This window comes from Anas acuta, chromosome 27, assembly GCF_963932015.1.
Source record: "Anas acuta chromosome 27, bAnaAcu1.1, whole genome shotgun sequence".
Taxonomy (NCBI): Eukaryota; Metazoa; Chordata; class Aves; order Anseriformes; family Anatidae; genus Anas; species Anas acuta.
In genome coordinates this window covers 883,328-899,443 of record NC_089005.1, presented here as the reverse complement: position 1 = coordinate 899,443, position 16,116 = coordinate 883,328, and the positions used below count along the sequence as shown (strand labels likewise).

The 16,116-nt window shown below is 47.5% G+C and overlaps 1 protein-coding gene across 6 annotated transcripts in view; it reads left to right on the top strand.

The window, feature by feature from the left end:
- The window catches only part of KCNU1 (potassium calcium-activated channel subfamily U member 1), a 202,777-nt gene that overhangs the window by 140,636 nt on the left and 46,025 nt on the right, over positions 1–16,116 (top strand). For 5 of the 6 annotated variants that reach the window (XM_068662331.1, XM_068662330.1, XM_068662326.1 and 2 more), the window contains one exon: positions 11,383–11,557. The gene's annotated coding sequence lies outside the window, so the exon portion shown is untranslated. Of the gene's footprint in view, positions 1–11,382; positions 11,558–13,602; positions 15,300–16,116 lie in introns of those variants that run through there. The other variant, XM_068662329.1, reaches the window with a different exon arrangement.

Sequence of the window (16,116 nt, the reverse complement as noted above, 5' to 3'; positions counted from 1 at the left end):
TCACTTGCAGCACATGCTGGGAATTCCTCAGCAGCTGGTATCTCTGACAGACAGAAGGAGTATCTCAGGGAAGATCTCGGCAATCGGTTTGACGGGGGCGGCTGGTTCTGCTTCCTATGAGACATAACTCCGGCACCACATTTGACTCTGCTGATCAGATAGGAGCTGCATTACAAGGCAATATTGTGGTTTCCCTTAATGTCCTGCCAAACTGCATTTATCTTCTCATTCCTTCCCCACCCTCCCTGAGCAGCCCTGCGCAGGTCACAGCGCGGAGAGAAAGCCGTCCTTGTAGGAGGAGGATGGAGCTTGAGGCTGATCAAGAGCCCTGATGCAGAATCTGGGTTGATAAGTGTGTTTTATATTAGTCAGGAATGAGGCAGAATAACTTAATTAGAGGTACTCTAACTGGTTCCCTGTAGAGAGGTCTTGACCTGCAAGGGTGCACTTAAGAGCACTGGAAGGCCAGAGCAGCAGTTGTAAAATCCTGGAAGGTTTCTCACTACTTTTTCCAAAAACATCGAAAATGTGGCTAAAAATAGGTAACCTTCCAAATACACAAATCCATAGCGAGGAGCAGGGCAACGTGGTTGAGTTGGCTGAGTGCTGTGTTCAAGCCCTGGAACAACATTTTAATTTCAGCCCTGCTGATGGAGGGTTCTCCAGCAGCTTGCACCGGGGACTTGGGGGAGCTGAGTAGTGTACCACAGAGCAGAAAGCTCAAGCAAGGCTCAACCTTGCTGGTGAAATGTGGACAGAGGGCTTCCATCAGCTCGTAGAGGAAAAGAATGGCTGTGCCTGGGACTTGGGAAAGGCAATGCAAGGATCAGCCCTATGCAGGCAAAGAGCATGAGTGGAATAGCCGAGTCTGTCTTTTTTATCTCTTAAAATCAGTGAGGAATTGCAGCAATTTGTTCATGTGCCTAAACACTACTGCTAAGGTCTGCTCACAGTCATCCTGAATCATCTCAATGTAGAGGAGAAACCAAGTAAACAGCAACAGCCACATCAGACCCTGAGCAGCACCAGCCAAAAAATATTGCTGTGGCAGTTCCAAGTGCCATCAAGCATATGGCTAGCAAGGGCACTTTGTCATCTCTGCCTAGCAGGACTGAAATACTGTGCCGTCAGCTTCCATCTGCATCTGTCACTGGAGGAAGGTTTCCATCATACAACCTCTGTAGGTAGCAAGGGAAAAAGAGGTACCTGTTTTCTCTTCAAGTTGGTTAAAAAAGAAGAAAAGCTAGGCTGTGGTTTTGGTCAAAGCACCAAGCTACAGTCAGTAATGGCAGGTTTGTGGTGCGCTTCCAGCCAGCAGGTGTTGTGACCACGGAGAGGTGGACTCAGCTCTGAAGAATTACATACAAGCTTTTGCTGCTTTTAATAAAATCAGATGGAAACCCCCACATACATCTGGATATGCAGAGGCACAAACACACCTGGCCATTAGCCCTCAGTACCTTGATGTAGCTGCATACATGCCCAATAACTCCCATCAGGCGTGTTCGTGGGTCTGCATCCTATCACTACATGTGTGTGGGGAGGAGAGGAAAAGAGCTGAGAAAGAACCTGATTGAAACCTCCCGGCTTTCTTCTATCTGCTCTTCCAAAGATCTCTTCTCCTTGAAATTGCTCCTTGCCACAGTGATGTAGGGCCTGCAAGGCTTGTTGGGGTCCTCCATCCATCTTCGGGAGGCTGCAGCCGGAGAGAGAAATGAAGGGGGGAACCCCCCAATTTCTAAGCGTGTTTCTCCATTTGTTTGATCCATAGCCGAGGCCTCCACCTGCAGAAATCCTCAACTATCACATTTCTACTGCTCCGGCCGATAACGAAGATAATTGTTTCATCCACTTTGTCAAGCTGAAATGAAAAGAGGGCAAAGCAAAATGATGCCATCATAAATCATCAGGCTGAGACAGCAAAAAAAGGACAAGATAGTGACTTCATTAAGGGTTATGTATTGTGTCATTAAGTTGGCAGGGGTCACCTTTCATGTCACACAGCAGCCCCATGATGCATTGCTGGCTCCTCTTTCCAATAAAATTAAACGTAGATGTAAAACTGATTAGGCCGTGTTTGCTTCAGCCCAAGGCAAGGGAACTGCACGGGGAATAATTGATACAAGATCGCGACTGATTTGTAATGGCAGCGATTTCTCTTCCTGGTCATTTCTTTGCTGACCTTGCCCATTAAAATAAGCCCAGCTGCCTTGAAAAGAGAGACGCTCGTTCCACCCTTCCCTCCCCCTGCCCGTGCCGCTCGCCTGGAATTCATTTCCTCACTTCGTTTGCTTGGGATTTCTCATTCAGCATCGCCGTGGGTTGATGGCCACATGCTGCCTCTGGCTCGGTGTAAGAGGGGACAGCCCCGTGTATCTTCTTGGTCTCACTGGTGACACCATCCCCGTGTGTCGGTGACGTTCCCTGGCCATGGTTCTGCCCCTTGATGGGCAAGGCTCCGCTCCCCATGGCAGGGCAGGCAATGTTCTGGAGAGATGCAGAGGGCAGAGCTGGCTCCGTCAGGCGGCTGTTTGGTCCTTGCATGCCCTTTAATTCCCCTTCCCTCCTCCTGCAGCTTGTCTCACAGCACAGGGCCCTCAGCAGCACGCTGCGATGAGGAGGTCTCCCTGGTGCCCCGTACGTTACTGCGGGAGCAGCAGATTTACGCTTGCAGCACGCTCCCAGGTAAGGGGAGGGAACATGAGACCGGGCCAGGGATGGAGGTGGGGGCAGCCGACAGGATTTTAACTTCTGCTTGCAGTTCCTTGTGGGGGGATTGGGAGAGGGAAAAGAGGGAAAATCTGCTGCTCAGCTGAAGCACAGCGCCAGATCTAGAAAAGCGTTCGACTTGGGTGGCTCTCAGAGGGATTACTTATCCACTTAGAGCTAAATATGTGTTTACATGATCTGGTGGAGTGGAACTCTCACTTGCAACAACTGCGCCTTCTTCTTGATGCCTTTTGGCCAAATTTTTCCTAAGTGGCTACTGGATTTGGGGCACTCAGCTTGAGAGAGGGCCTGAGCTTATGAGTGCTGCCTCTAAACCTCGCTGGAAAGCCGAGGGGCTGCCAAGATGGGAGATGACTGCGTGGATTCCTCCTTTGGGTCACGGGGCACTCCTGGAAATCCCAGCCCTTGTCCGGGGTATATCCAAGGAAACCAGGCCATGTCCCCAGCTGGGGGCTGCCCCAGATACCCCATGTCACTGAGCAGATTAACCCCAGGTTCCTGCTGAGGACCTGACCCAAGGCACCAGCAGGCAAGCGAGCTTCCCAAGAGCCAGCCCTCTGCAAGCATCCCCGAGCCGAGCTGAGGCAAGGCAGGCTTTCAGAGCTCTCCCCGCTCCCGTTTCCTTCACACTCAAATAGGTCAGGGAACCTCATAGCTATCAGGCAATTGGATTGATTGAACCGGGCGCTCACAATAATGGCACTGGAAGAAAGCAGAGTAAATAAGAAACATTGGATCCCCTTTGCAATGAAAAACTATTAGAGAGACAGAACCAGTAAAACAAACACAATTCCATGCGTCAATCCGAGACATATGGACTAAAAATACATATAGGGAGAGATCGAGCATGCACAAGAGAGAGAATGCAAAAACCTTATAAATGGCGAAGTGAAAAACACTCATTTCCCATGCAATAACTAATATGATGTGGAACAAAGGAGCTGAGACCTTCTTGCCATAAACAACCCATGAAAATATAAACATTTTCTGGGGCGCAGATGGCTGATGCTTCGATTTTATTTTTCTTTTCTATACATTTGACAGCTAAATTCAGTCATTTGTGAACAACGTGGCCATAAAAATGAGTAATAATGATTGGAGGTATCTTACTTTTGTTTTAATGGGCTCTAGAGTGATTCTCAGGAGCTGCTCCAACCCTTGTGGGGAGGAGGGGGTAAGATCCTACGGCCGGATCCTCAGTTGCTGTTCACGAGCCTCACAGCAGCAGAATTACACCAGTTTACACCAGCCGGGGATTGGGCCTGTAGGTTTTCTGCAGTACTGGCTCCAAACTCTAAATTAATGCTGTCCTCAGCTGCACTGTTTCAAATTTGATTGCAAAACCCTGTTGCTGACACAGGCAGCTATCAGCGTAACATTGCTTGGGACAGGCGGAGGGGTGGGCTCTCAGAGATTTTATCGTCTTTTCAACTTTTTTCCTTCTTTAATTATTTCAGCTATGTCAAACTTGAGTAGAGAATTTTTTCAGCAACCAGAAAGAGTAAGCCGCCCCTTGCCAACCTTAATTATTTGTATAAAACTCTTACTGCGAGATTTTCAGAGGGGTAAAGCTACATCTGCAGGGAGACGCTGCCAGAAACTGGAAGGGGCTCCAGCCATCCCTGCAGCAGTGTCAGTCTGTTTGCATCCAGACTCCCTATAAAACCTGGATGAACCTGATAAATTCCCTGTCCCTCGCTTTACCTACCTGTACCAGGCACTTATTTTACCTGCATGAATTGCTTGGAGATCCTCAGATGAAGGAAACGTGAGGTGATGCTGGTTGTTTCCAGAGCTTGTACATACTGAGCAGAAAATGTGTGTGCTCACGTGGGCCTCATTATTGATAATGGCAAAGGATAACGTGCCAAGATACTAACTCTGTATACACAGGAGCTGAGTGGCAACAGCAGTCCTCTAAATATAGAACATATAAGAGGAGTACAAACACCATTCTCAGCAATGTAAATCTTAATGAGATCATGTGTAACCCTTCTGCTGACACCTCTGCTGGGGTGGTGCAGAAGAATGAGGTTTGTCCTAAATCCCCCTTGTATTAACAGGGCATTTTGGCCTCGGGTTTAGGTGGCTTGGCCCCAAAACACCTGGCCAAAGTTTGCTCTGGCTGGAGGAGAGGGGATACAGATGACTTCTCCTGGTATCAAAGGATTAGTTGGCTTGGAACTTGTTTAGGGACAGATCCTAAAGCATCCAGGCCGGTGCTGCACAGCAGCTATTCAGTCATGTGGTTGCAGATGATATTTAAAATAAAGCTGGCTCTGGCAGTGAGATTTACCAGGTTGGAAAACTGAGCAGTAAAGCACCACGAACAGGAGTTCAGCTGCTCTGCTGAAGGTGGAAATAAACTGCTTTGCAAAAAGACCAGGAAAAAAATATATATACAAAAAAATCCCACAAGACTCGTAGCATCACAAGTCCTATCTTGAGGGCTCGAACTACCCCAGGCTCAAGGCTCAGTTGGATGGATGTTGTCCTAACACTGCAAATTGCTACGTGCTCTGTTTGAGGTCTTTGCTTCATTCAACACCAAAGTCTTGTGCAGAGCCCCAGGATGGGATCTGTGCCCTCTGAGTGTTCAAACCCATCGAGCTCCAAACTCCTGGGTTTCCCAGGGTCTGACCCAGCCTCCTGGAGTCCCTTCCCCTGGCCCCGGTGAGCGGTGTCGGGGCTGTGAACAGGCTTCGCACTCTCTCCCCCACTGAGTAAGTGCTCCTGCGACTGAGCCAAGCACACTGATGCACAGAATTATGTTCCAGCCACACCTCTGACCTTCCAGCATTTAGAAAAGACATCTTCATAGATGAATACAAGCCCGGAGGGAGGCCGGGAACGGTGAGAAAGAGCAAAGTACATTCCTGCCACATTCTCACCAGCCTTCTCCGCGCAGCCTGGCCTGCTGGTTGTACGCTTTTACTGCCATTTGTAACAGAGCCAGAAGACACGGAGCTAAAACAAAATAATGGGGGGCTTATTAAGTAGACCAAATGTTAAGGTAACATTATGTGCCACGCTACGTTCTGCGAGCTGGTGAGGACAAGGTATTATGCACGTGGTAGCCAGAGATGGCTCTGCTGAGTTCGGTTCCTGCTTTTTCGTGTGGGTTTCTAAGAACCGGGTCTGTGCTGCAGGAGAGGTTGCTGCAACGGGGCATCTGCCATCCCCTCCTGAGCAGGTGAAGAAGGCAAACTCCACTTCTTGGCCCCGTACGGCTTGCCCAGCCCACAGGAGCTGGCAGCTCCTCTCCTCTGCCTTTTTAGGATGCGCGAGCCTTCGGTGCAGTGACACGGTGTGACGTGCCAGCCCTGCCGGCAGCGTATTCCTCTGTTACTGCCCAGCCCCAGCCAGAACACCACCTCCTGCAGCCTCTCCTCTCTGCAATGTTCCTTGCCCCCTCTCACCCTGCTCCCTTCTCTCACAGCCCCCCACGAAACAGGAGGCGGCTATCCCATAGAGCGGCCCACGGGGTGCTGCAGCTCCTCCATGTACTGCTCTCCAGTTCATGCCACAGAGTCGGGACAGTGAGCTCTGATCCCGGAGTGATTTTTCTTAATGTCTTTATATAGATGAGTTAACTCAAAGCCTTTCCAACATAAGCATGTTTTTCTGTTCCTTCATCCTGACCTTGGCATTTTCTTTCTCCACTCCAAGTTCTCTGCTGTCCTCTGGCCAGCTTTGCCTCTCATTTGTCAATGTTATTATTGAATTTTCAAATGCCAGTAGTGCACATAAATCAATGGCTGGCTTCTCCCCAGTGGCATATCCCTGCCACATGTGGTCATTCATTTTTTTTAATAAGTCCTCCTCTCCTTTCACCCATTTATAAAAATGCATCTTGTTCGCCTGCTGCCGTCCATCATTCGGTGAGTCCAGCTATTTGTTGCCCCTGAGTGCTTATTCATCAACGTTTTCAAAAGCAAAATCACTCTTCGCCTCCTGCTCTTATTGTGCCATCAATCTCGACTGGGGATCAATAAACCTCACTTTTGCAATTTTTCCCCCCATCGTCCTGTACGAGCTTTCCCAAAGTCTAGCCTTTGTATTTACATTTTTAACTGATCATCAGAGGCAGGACAATGACAGAGCCGAGGAGCGGGATGCTTTCATTTGCTCCCAGTGTGGCAATAACTTGCCCCGCATCACTCATCTCACTCGGGGACCCCGAGAATTGAATACTCATCTCTTTCCCTCTCTGCTCTGGCCCCAGGAGTTGTAAATGGGGAGAAGATGACCCCTGGCCACACAGTTCTTGCAGACATTAGCCCTGGGGACTAGAACTGGGTGAATATTTTTCTTCTAAACATAATTTAAATGAAAAATAGCTTTTCACCGAGAACTGAAATTTCCATCGAAAAGTCATTTTTATTTTTTTTTTGTTTCTCAATAATGGCAAACAAAACTAAAACTTTTTTTTTTTTAAAAAAAAAAAAAAAGCTTCCCTTTCTTCCTTTTTCAAGTATACACTTAAAAGCATGACATTTATTTTCTGAGACTGTTTCCAGGAAAACAGACTATTTTATTTTTTGACCAGAAATATTTTCCAAAGCTGAATATTTTCACATGACTTTTGAAGAAGCTAAATGTCGCAGTTATCAGTTTTATCTTTTCACTGAAATTCCAAAAAACCCTACCTCTGAAGCTGAAAACACTTCCAGAAGAACTGATCAGCTTCAAACATTTTCCAAGCAGTCCTATGCAAAAACCAGGACTTTCTGACTTGCTGTAAGCATAACAAGATGCTCCAGTCTCTTGACTGTCTCTGTGGCCTTACACCGGGCCCTCTCCAGTAGCTCCGTGCCTCTTGTACTGGGGAGCCCAGAACTGGACCCAGTACTCCAGGCCTGGCCTCGTTAACCCAACCCTAATGAGGGAAGTGCCTGTCCCAAAGTTTTCCGATGGCAGAACCTGAGTAAAGGAGCGAGGCAGCAGATGGAAGCATGTGCCAAGGCAATAAATCCAGGCCACAATCACTAACATTTTGTGGTTTGACACTTAATTGATTAACTAATTTGAGGCAACAAGATTTAGTGTAGCTGTAGATTAGTGTCGAAGGGATAATTACGGCTAAGCTCCCATTTCCAAACAGCGTGTCAGCTGCAGTTTTGAGCCGGCAGGACCAGCGTTAAGGCACTTGCCTCGCAGCTGATAGCAAAGGTTCCTGGAAGAGGTCCTCTACGGCTCAGCACCCGGGGATTGCAATGGAAAGGTCAGGCACTGACTTATCAGCATAGACAAAATCCCTTCCTATAATGTATGTGTTTATTCTCAAATTAAATATATTAATGTATTATTTGTTCTTAAAATGTCATTCAATAGATAGTAGGCTTAGGTTTCCTGGCAGACCTTTGAAGCTTAAAGAGTAATGTAATAATAGTACATTAATCCATAAGCTACACAGTCTTCTCCCAGCAGACCCCAAACTCCAGAACTGGCTCTGAAGCACTGAATTTGCTGCATCTGTTTCTAGGAATTTCTGTCTAACAATAGTGGGCTTGTTGGAGTCTGCTCTGCCCATTCCAGCATGAAATGCTGCTTTTCTCCCACCCATCTGTTCGGCATTAACATTTGGGCACCTGTAAATGGTGTTTCTGGGGGCAAAGGCAGGTGTCCATTCCTCTAATGATGCACATCTCTGTTCTGCTAAACCAGGGGTGGGCTTGAGGCACCAAATCCTGTTCTCTGCGTCCCTGCTGAGAGCAGGTCTTTGGAGCCAAAGTTTAGTTTGGGCCAAGCCCCAGTTTAAGCTAGAGGAAATGCTACATTTGGACTTGTCCCCAGGCTGAATTCTTGGCACAAGCAAATCATCTCTTGGAAAAAAAAAAAAAAGTCTTGAAAGAATGTCTCCATCTTTTTCTCCAAATCATCCATCCATCTATCTGTTTGTCTGTCTAGAGATGATAGCTTGATAGCTATCTAAATGCCAAACCTGATGTTTTGGAGAGCTTGGAATCCATCTCTGAACTGCTCTGATTTTAATTCTGCAAGTCTTAATACTTGATTGACAAATACAGCTAAACAATCCATCACAGTTGCCTTATCTAAAAAATGTAACCTTTTTTTCTGTTTATGGAACACGCACATGTGGAACATGTTTTTCTTTTACTGTCTATTTATTCCAGTTTATTCAGCGCGCTTTTATTTTTCATTTGGTGCTGGGTTTGCTGGCTCTTCCCGCCTTCGCATAACACACCTTTCACCTCTGATTCCTGGAAAAGATGGCTTGCTTGCAAACAATCTGTGACTGTGTGTGAAAGTAGGTTTGAGAAAAGAGATCTTGGAAGCGTCCCAGCCGAGGGAAGGCTGCGCTTTCTGCCGTATCTGCCTGGGCGCCGGAGACCGCGCGCGGCACCAGGCATCGTCCTTCGGCGTCTGCCTTCAACCCTGGCACGAGGGATGGAGAAAGGGAACGCTCACACCAGTGCCCTCGGGAAGGTTTGCAGTGGTTTGTGTTTACGCCGCGTGGACAAGCTGGGTTTGGTCTGCAACTGGAGCTTCTAGGTGCTGCCAACATGACGGCAATAATTACTGTGCTCCTCTTGGAGCCTTCTGAGATAGACGTGAATGCTCGCTCGTTTCAGGCAACGTTGGTGGGCTGCCAACAGTGCAAGAATACCCGACAAAAATTGATGTTGAGATATCTGCACCACCGTGGATGCTATCACTAGCAGTGTTGGCATTTAGCAAATTATAGGGATTGCTCTAATGATAGGAAAGTAATGTTTGTTAACTGCTAGGGCAAATTAACAGCTTTTGCAATTTTGGTTTTGGGGAGAAGCTTAGCAGGCTGATGATGCTGAAAGAGTTAATGGCACGGCGGGGAGCTGAGCTGGGAAGGATCTGTGCGATTTCACTCCGCTGCAGCCCTGTTCGCATCCCAACCCCACCCAAAGCAGCTCCTCTGCTCTTCGGCAAAGAGTGTCAGCTCTGCTTGCAAATGGCAGATACGAAAATAAATAACTGCATAAGTGAGCGAGTTTGGCAGGAGGGAAATTCCTCCCCCCTCGGCTTCCCAGAAGTTCCCTTTGCTTCCCACCCTGAAGGCGAGGCCGAGCAGCTCCTCGGCCCCGGGGGGCAGGAGACCAACGCAGCCCCCCCGGGGCAGGGGCACGGTCCCCGAGAGGCGGGGAGGATTTCCTGGGGTAACCCTGGCTCACGGAGCCATAAAGGTCACCGAGAGAACATGCTGGGATCCTTCTCTTCAGCTCTTGTAATGGTATTAGCAATGACTGTTTCTTACTCAATCATACTCCCAAAGGATTTTCAATAAACTTTTTATGTGCCATAACTGTTACATTAAATAAAGCTGAAAGTATTGAGTAAACTGACTGTAAATCACTTTAGATGCCTTGGAATTACATTAAGTGTGAGAATTATGGATCTTTTGCTGCTCACAGAAACAGAGAGACGACAGAGCCAGAAATTTTTATGCTGCCAAACCTTCTGAAGGTTTTTTTAATTATTTCTTTACGCCATACAACAGGCTTCTCCTTCTGTAATCGGCTCTCTCAGCGCCGTGTTGGGACCAAGCGCCATCCCGGTGGTGTAGGACCCCGTGGTGCCGTGGATCCTTCCCCTTCCTAGCAAGCTGGGTCGCTCCTCAGCCTGAAAGTTGTAATTAAATGCCAGGGTAGGGATAACGTTAGCAGAGTTGAGCAGGCTGCAGGGTTTTATTGCATCAAGAGTGATTTTCCATCGGTAGCCTGACAGACGAGACTTCATCAATACAAATACATATTTTGATATAAATAAAAGCTGAGGAAAGATCTCCTGTCTCTACTCTTTAGGCACCCCAGAGTTAGCTTAAACGTATGTTATATTTAATACCCAACGGAGAGACAATTTAATACAAGCTGCCACGAGTGCCTGGTGCTGCAGCATAGATGAATTTCTCCTTTCCCTGCATTTTGACCCTCACACCAAGTCCCACTCACATCCAGCCCAGGAGCAAAACTCTCCCTTGCTGTGGCCGCACGACGCTTGACAGACACAACCTGCGGGAGGCACAGGACCACGGTGTGGGCTGATTTTGCTTTTCTGTGTTATCACGAAGCAGAAACCCAGCTCTAGGGGGACGTGAGGCGAGCAGAGCCTGGCTGCAGCCCCGCTCGGTGCCGTGCAGGGCGGCTCCGCGCTCCACGCAGAAGCGTGGCAAATCCCAGGCTCCTGCCCGCCAACATCCCGGTGAGGAAATAGTTAGGAGAAGGCTCCCGGTGGGAAAACCTTCTGTTTTGCTGATCTTGTAAATCAGCTGAATTCAGCATGTCACCAGCACGTCTTACAACCCACAAGACAATGCCCAGATTTCTGTAGTGCAGAAGCATATTAACCTTTGTGTACTCTTGCCGGGTTTCGACAAAAGATGTCTGTTAAGAACTGCAGGGCTCATTGTAATTGCTTGCCATGTGGGTAAATGATCCGGAGCTGTGTGAAGATAAGAAGAAATTGCTAAAGGCAAATCACCTGGGTTTTATTATGCTTGCCCTAAAAATAATTAGCATGGCCTATGAAATCATACTGTGAGGGGATTTGTTTTAGCAGGAAACTGTAACCTATATATTGTAGCTTGCTTTCTAGAGAGCTGCTCTTTGTAGTTGTGTTGATGTGTCTTTTTCTTTATTTTCTTTTTAACTACAGTGAGAGACAAATGAACGAGCTCGTATTGCTCTGAATAGCAACAAGGTGACTGGTTGCCAGCCTGTAAAATCTGGTATCGTCCCTGCTGGAGCCAGAGCTTGACCTTAAGAAAATTCCTGCCAGTTTCTCCGAGGGAGCGTGTCCCTGTGCTGCTGCAGAAGCCTGTCTGCCACAGGTAACACTTACTTTGGATTACGGGTTGTGTGTTTGCCACCGGGCATAAAAATTCACCACCTCTTCTGAGATGAAACAGCTTTGCATGGGAGCAAAATAATGTTTTTTTCCATTTGCTGCATCTATCTGGGACCACAAAAATATCAAGGTCACAACAGAAAGCGGGAAGTAAAATAGCAACTGCATATAAAATTACAGGCTTGCTGTTTTTAGTGCTAGCTACCCACAATTTGGTGTGAATTGCAGGTGATCAGAACCTCTGAAAAGCATTTGTGCACATACGGTGTTAGCAACCCCAAGCACTAAAAGCCCTGAGTCAGCTGTCTTAAAATCATGTGTTTTGGCTTAAATAATGAGGTACTGCAGAAATAGTAAACATGGGGCTGTGTTTGCTTGAAGCCATTAGGGATTTTCGGGCTTTGTTCCACTAGCCTGGTGTCTGTGACAGTCTTGAGTTCTCCTGTACCTGTGCATGTTGCAGGCGAGAGGTTAGGGGTGCCCAAGGCTCTCCCTGCAGTCAGAGCAGGGACAGGGGGTCCTCTGTGGCCCCCTGTGGGTCCCTTTTTTCCCCCTCCAGAACAAAAATCTCTGCCACCCTGAGCAGCACGTGGCTGAGCAGCACCTGCCCCTGCTTCAGCATCCCATCTGGGTGGTGTCTCCCCCAGCACCGTATGTTCAGTGCTCAGCAACCTCAATCTGCACAAAGCCAGTACAAAATCCTCTGCTGGAACGGTGCATGGGGTTTGGTGAGTGGCTCGGGGTTAACACCACCCTGCCTGACTTCTAACCCCTCAATTCCCCACCTTCTTGGGCTTGAGGAAACAGTGCTGGAGAGAAACTGCATTTCCTCGTGCTTGCTGTAGTCCTGGGAGGTTATTTTTTCATGGTACAGCTGATAATTTCTGTAGCTCTACTACATGTTTTCTCTATGGAGAAGATGAAAGGAAGAAGGGTTCACTGCCTTGGAACAGATAATTCACAAATGTTCTGGAATATTCCTTTAATTGACATGAATCTGGTGCATCTTTCATGTGGATTTCAGTAGCTCTCCCAGCCAAAAAGTAAGCGTGCTCAGAGCATCTCTCAGGTCCTGGGGGCTGTGACTATTTCTTTGTGATGGCTGTGCAGAGATGTTAGTGCTGGTCTTCTCCTGGGGTAATGCATTTGAAGGTTGGATAGTTCACAATTGAAATACTGTTCCTCTCGTGATTCTTCGAAGCATTTAAGGTGAAGGAAACAAACAAACACATTGACTTGTTCCTTCAGTGGCTCTCCACAACAGCAGTTAGTGGTTTCTACTTTGGGTTGTTAATAGCACTTTGCAAAGTGACAACCAGTTTTGCTTTGTGTTATTTACTTTTCTTGTGGCAGCGAGTACCCAGCTGGCTGTCAGTCAGCGTGAAGTCTCTGGGTAAAATTCCTCCTGTACCAAAAGCAAACAGGGTTTCCACTCGGAGGGCTAAAGTGGGACTCGAGTGGTGCCTAAGCCCTGTGTTAATCCAACCCAGCATCAGTGAGGGCTGGGTGTTGCACTGACCTCACGTAAAATGACTTGTGATGAGCACGGTGTGCTTCTCTGACAGCCCTTGATGTGAAGGGGTATAAATCCAACTGCTTCATCACTTGCTGGGGGCATTAATATGCCTTTATTTATTACCTCTGGATTTGGATGGGCTCTGTCAGCAGCCAGCCTCCCGAGGGAGCTGGTAGGGTCTGGTGGCTCCCAGCCATGGGGAAGTGTTGGTGGGCAGCAGGCAGCACTGGGATTTTGGCATCCCTTCCCTGGAGCCCTTGTCAGAAGGGCAGCACCCTGCTGTGACAATGGGACTCCAAACAGCACGATTTCAGGTGTTTGTTTTTTTCTGAGGAGGGTCAGAGATTTGTAGCTTTGTGCTAGCTGTGATCTGGTTACCTATGCAGGCTGCATGGATGTGGTGTGAGCTACTGGGTGCCGAGGGCTTTGTGATACGTGGTCATCTGTGACGAGCTTTGTGAGTCCTCTCTGAATGTCTGTCCTGACCCCCCTGTATCTGTTCCTCCCCCCAGCCTGCACTGGGTGTGGATCAGTGCTGAACGAGGGGCTCTGCTGGGCTCCCTTCCCTACTGGACCAGTACCAGACTCTGCAGCACGTCTGGGAACAATCTGCAAACTCACTGACAGCAGGCTTGAGAACGGGTTAAGGAAAGGAAACTGAATCCATCATCTCCTCTCCAAACCAAAGTCAAACCATATTGATTTGGGCATTGTTCATTGTATGTTTAATTTGCAGTTGAACTGAAGCTGTTCTCAGCCTGCAGCAACCAGCAAGCATACTGCCCTTTTTTTAAGGCTATTTCTTCTCACTGGGGCTGTTTCCTATGTAGTGAGCATGAGAATCTTTACCTGAATTTAAAAAAAAATCCATCTTATACAGAAAGACCCCCACTGCAGACAGCTTCTTCCTAGGCACCCTTCTGTATTTGCTTTGTCCGGCCGCTTTCTGAGTTTCCTTTTAAAGGTCACGGAGAGCCATAAAATCTTTTTTTCCCATTATTGCACACTTTAAAACAATAGATTCCTTTCCCCAGTCAATTGGACTGGGTTTATTAGACGAAGAGGTGAATTTCTGTAGCAATTAGTCATTACAACATTATTCACTCGAAAAATAGAAATATGCTACTCTATAGTCTGGATTGCATTTAAAACACAAAAAGCCTAATGAATGTGCAGGGAGGGGAAAGCAGGCAGCAGCCTGTGAGCCCAGGCTGTTGTTTTACATTTGACTTGTTCCAGGGGAACCTGAAATAATGCCTCTGCCTAGGTGTAGGGCAGGGGAACATGCTGTCCTCTGCACATCTTGTGGGGTAGCTGAGACTGCACCAAGCACCTGAAATGGCATTTTAAGGTCAAATCACCACCTTTTAGTCCTACAAAATCAGGCCAGAAACTCCCAAGGGGCCAGGCTTCCCTGAAGGTCACTGATGTGCATGGGAAGGTAGTGAAGGAAGGATCTCGGTAGTGAGAGCACCCGGTTTGCCCACTTGCTGCTCAAGGTAAGCTTCACAGCCTATTAAGGACCAACAAATTAGAGTAAAACTTGGATTCAATCTAGATCCAAACCCCCTCGCTCAGGCTCATCACTACAATAACAGGAAAAAATAAATAAATAAAGCTCCTCTGAGCTTCTAACCATCAGATTTCAGGCGTTTTGCAGTGGGAGCTCAGTAAAATGACTCTTTTTGTTGGTGGGGTAAGGAACTTGCACAACTGAGCATCCCCTCTGTGCGGTGCCAGCCCCTGTGCCATCTGTGGCTCCGCACAGCTGGATCTCTGGTGAGCTGCCACCGCATGGTGAGCAAGTACATGGTGCTGCCAGCTGGAGTCAGCTCCGTTATAAAGCTGAGGAGTTTTGGAGATGTGATTTCCAACGTGGGGGTAGGAGGATTGACTGGGAGCTGGTCGGCTTCCTCTGACACAGGTCCCCCTGCACTGTTCAATGCCTTGCCAAGCTCCAAAGTCTCCGAAACAAAGCTAGCTTAGAAACTAGCCAGGGAATCCCTTTCCTTGCTGATTGTGTATTTTTATTTTTTTCTGCAGTAAAAAAAAACTGTAAGAAAGGCATTAAATTATATAAACCACAACAGTGCTCAGTCCTTATAGCCCTCAGTGACTTGGAGGCACTAAAGACAATGTGATGTAGCTGTGTAGTAGTTTCCACGCTCTGGATTTGTATTATTAAATACCAGAATAAATAGTCATTTCAAACCCACATCATTTGTCAGCTCTTGAGTTATGGCTGCTTTGGTAACTTAGACACCCTCTCCTTCTGCCAAGTTCCCATGCTCTTTGTTTTGAATATGTATAATTTTATGTGTTTGGACTTAAATAACTTCTGCTGTTTCTCCCAGATCCCTCCTGTGCTAGAACCTGCCAGACCCCTCCTGGGGAGGAACAAAGGCAGAGGCACTTCCAAGCAGGATGAAAAGGAAGGGGGCGGGGGGGCTGTGTCCTTGAGAAACGCATTGTTCATGATTTTTTTTAAAGGAATTGGAAAGTCATGCAGAAATTGAATCGAGTTTGCTGTTAACTTTGGTCATGGATCTTAGGAATGTGTCTCTTTCCCATGAAATCCCAGCGGCTTTCTGCAGTTTAGCACCCACAGGCCATGTTTACAGGGCCGTTACGGACATGCGAGGTGACTGGATGCTGGAGGGCTGTTCAAAAACTCCTACATGTGATGTGTGTCTGATTTCCATTTAAAAACAGTTTGTGATGGGTTTCCCCTATCACCTAGATGCTTTTTAAAAAGCCTTATGGACTTGTAGAGGGGTTTTTAAGTATTGAATACCAGTGTTGACTTAGACCTGTTTTGCACGCAGAAGTTTTGGCAACCTCACTTGAACAAGTTTGTTGTATGAGTGGATGTAGGGAAGTCCAGAGAGATTTTAGCCCTCTGTCAGTGCCTGAGGTCTGCAGATCTCCAGGAATCTCTGCTGGATGCTGAACGAGTGTGAGCCAGCAGAGCTCAGTGGGCTCCTGGAGCTGTGCTTTTATACCAGGACCAAGCAGATGAGCTGTTT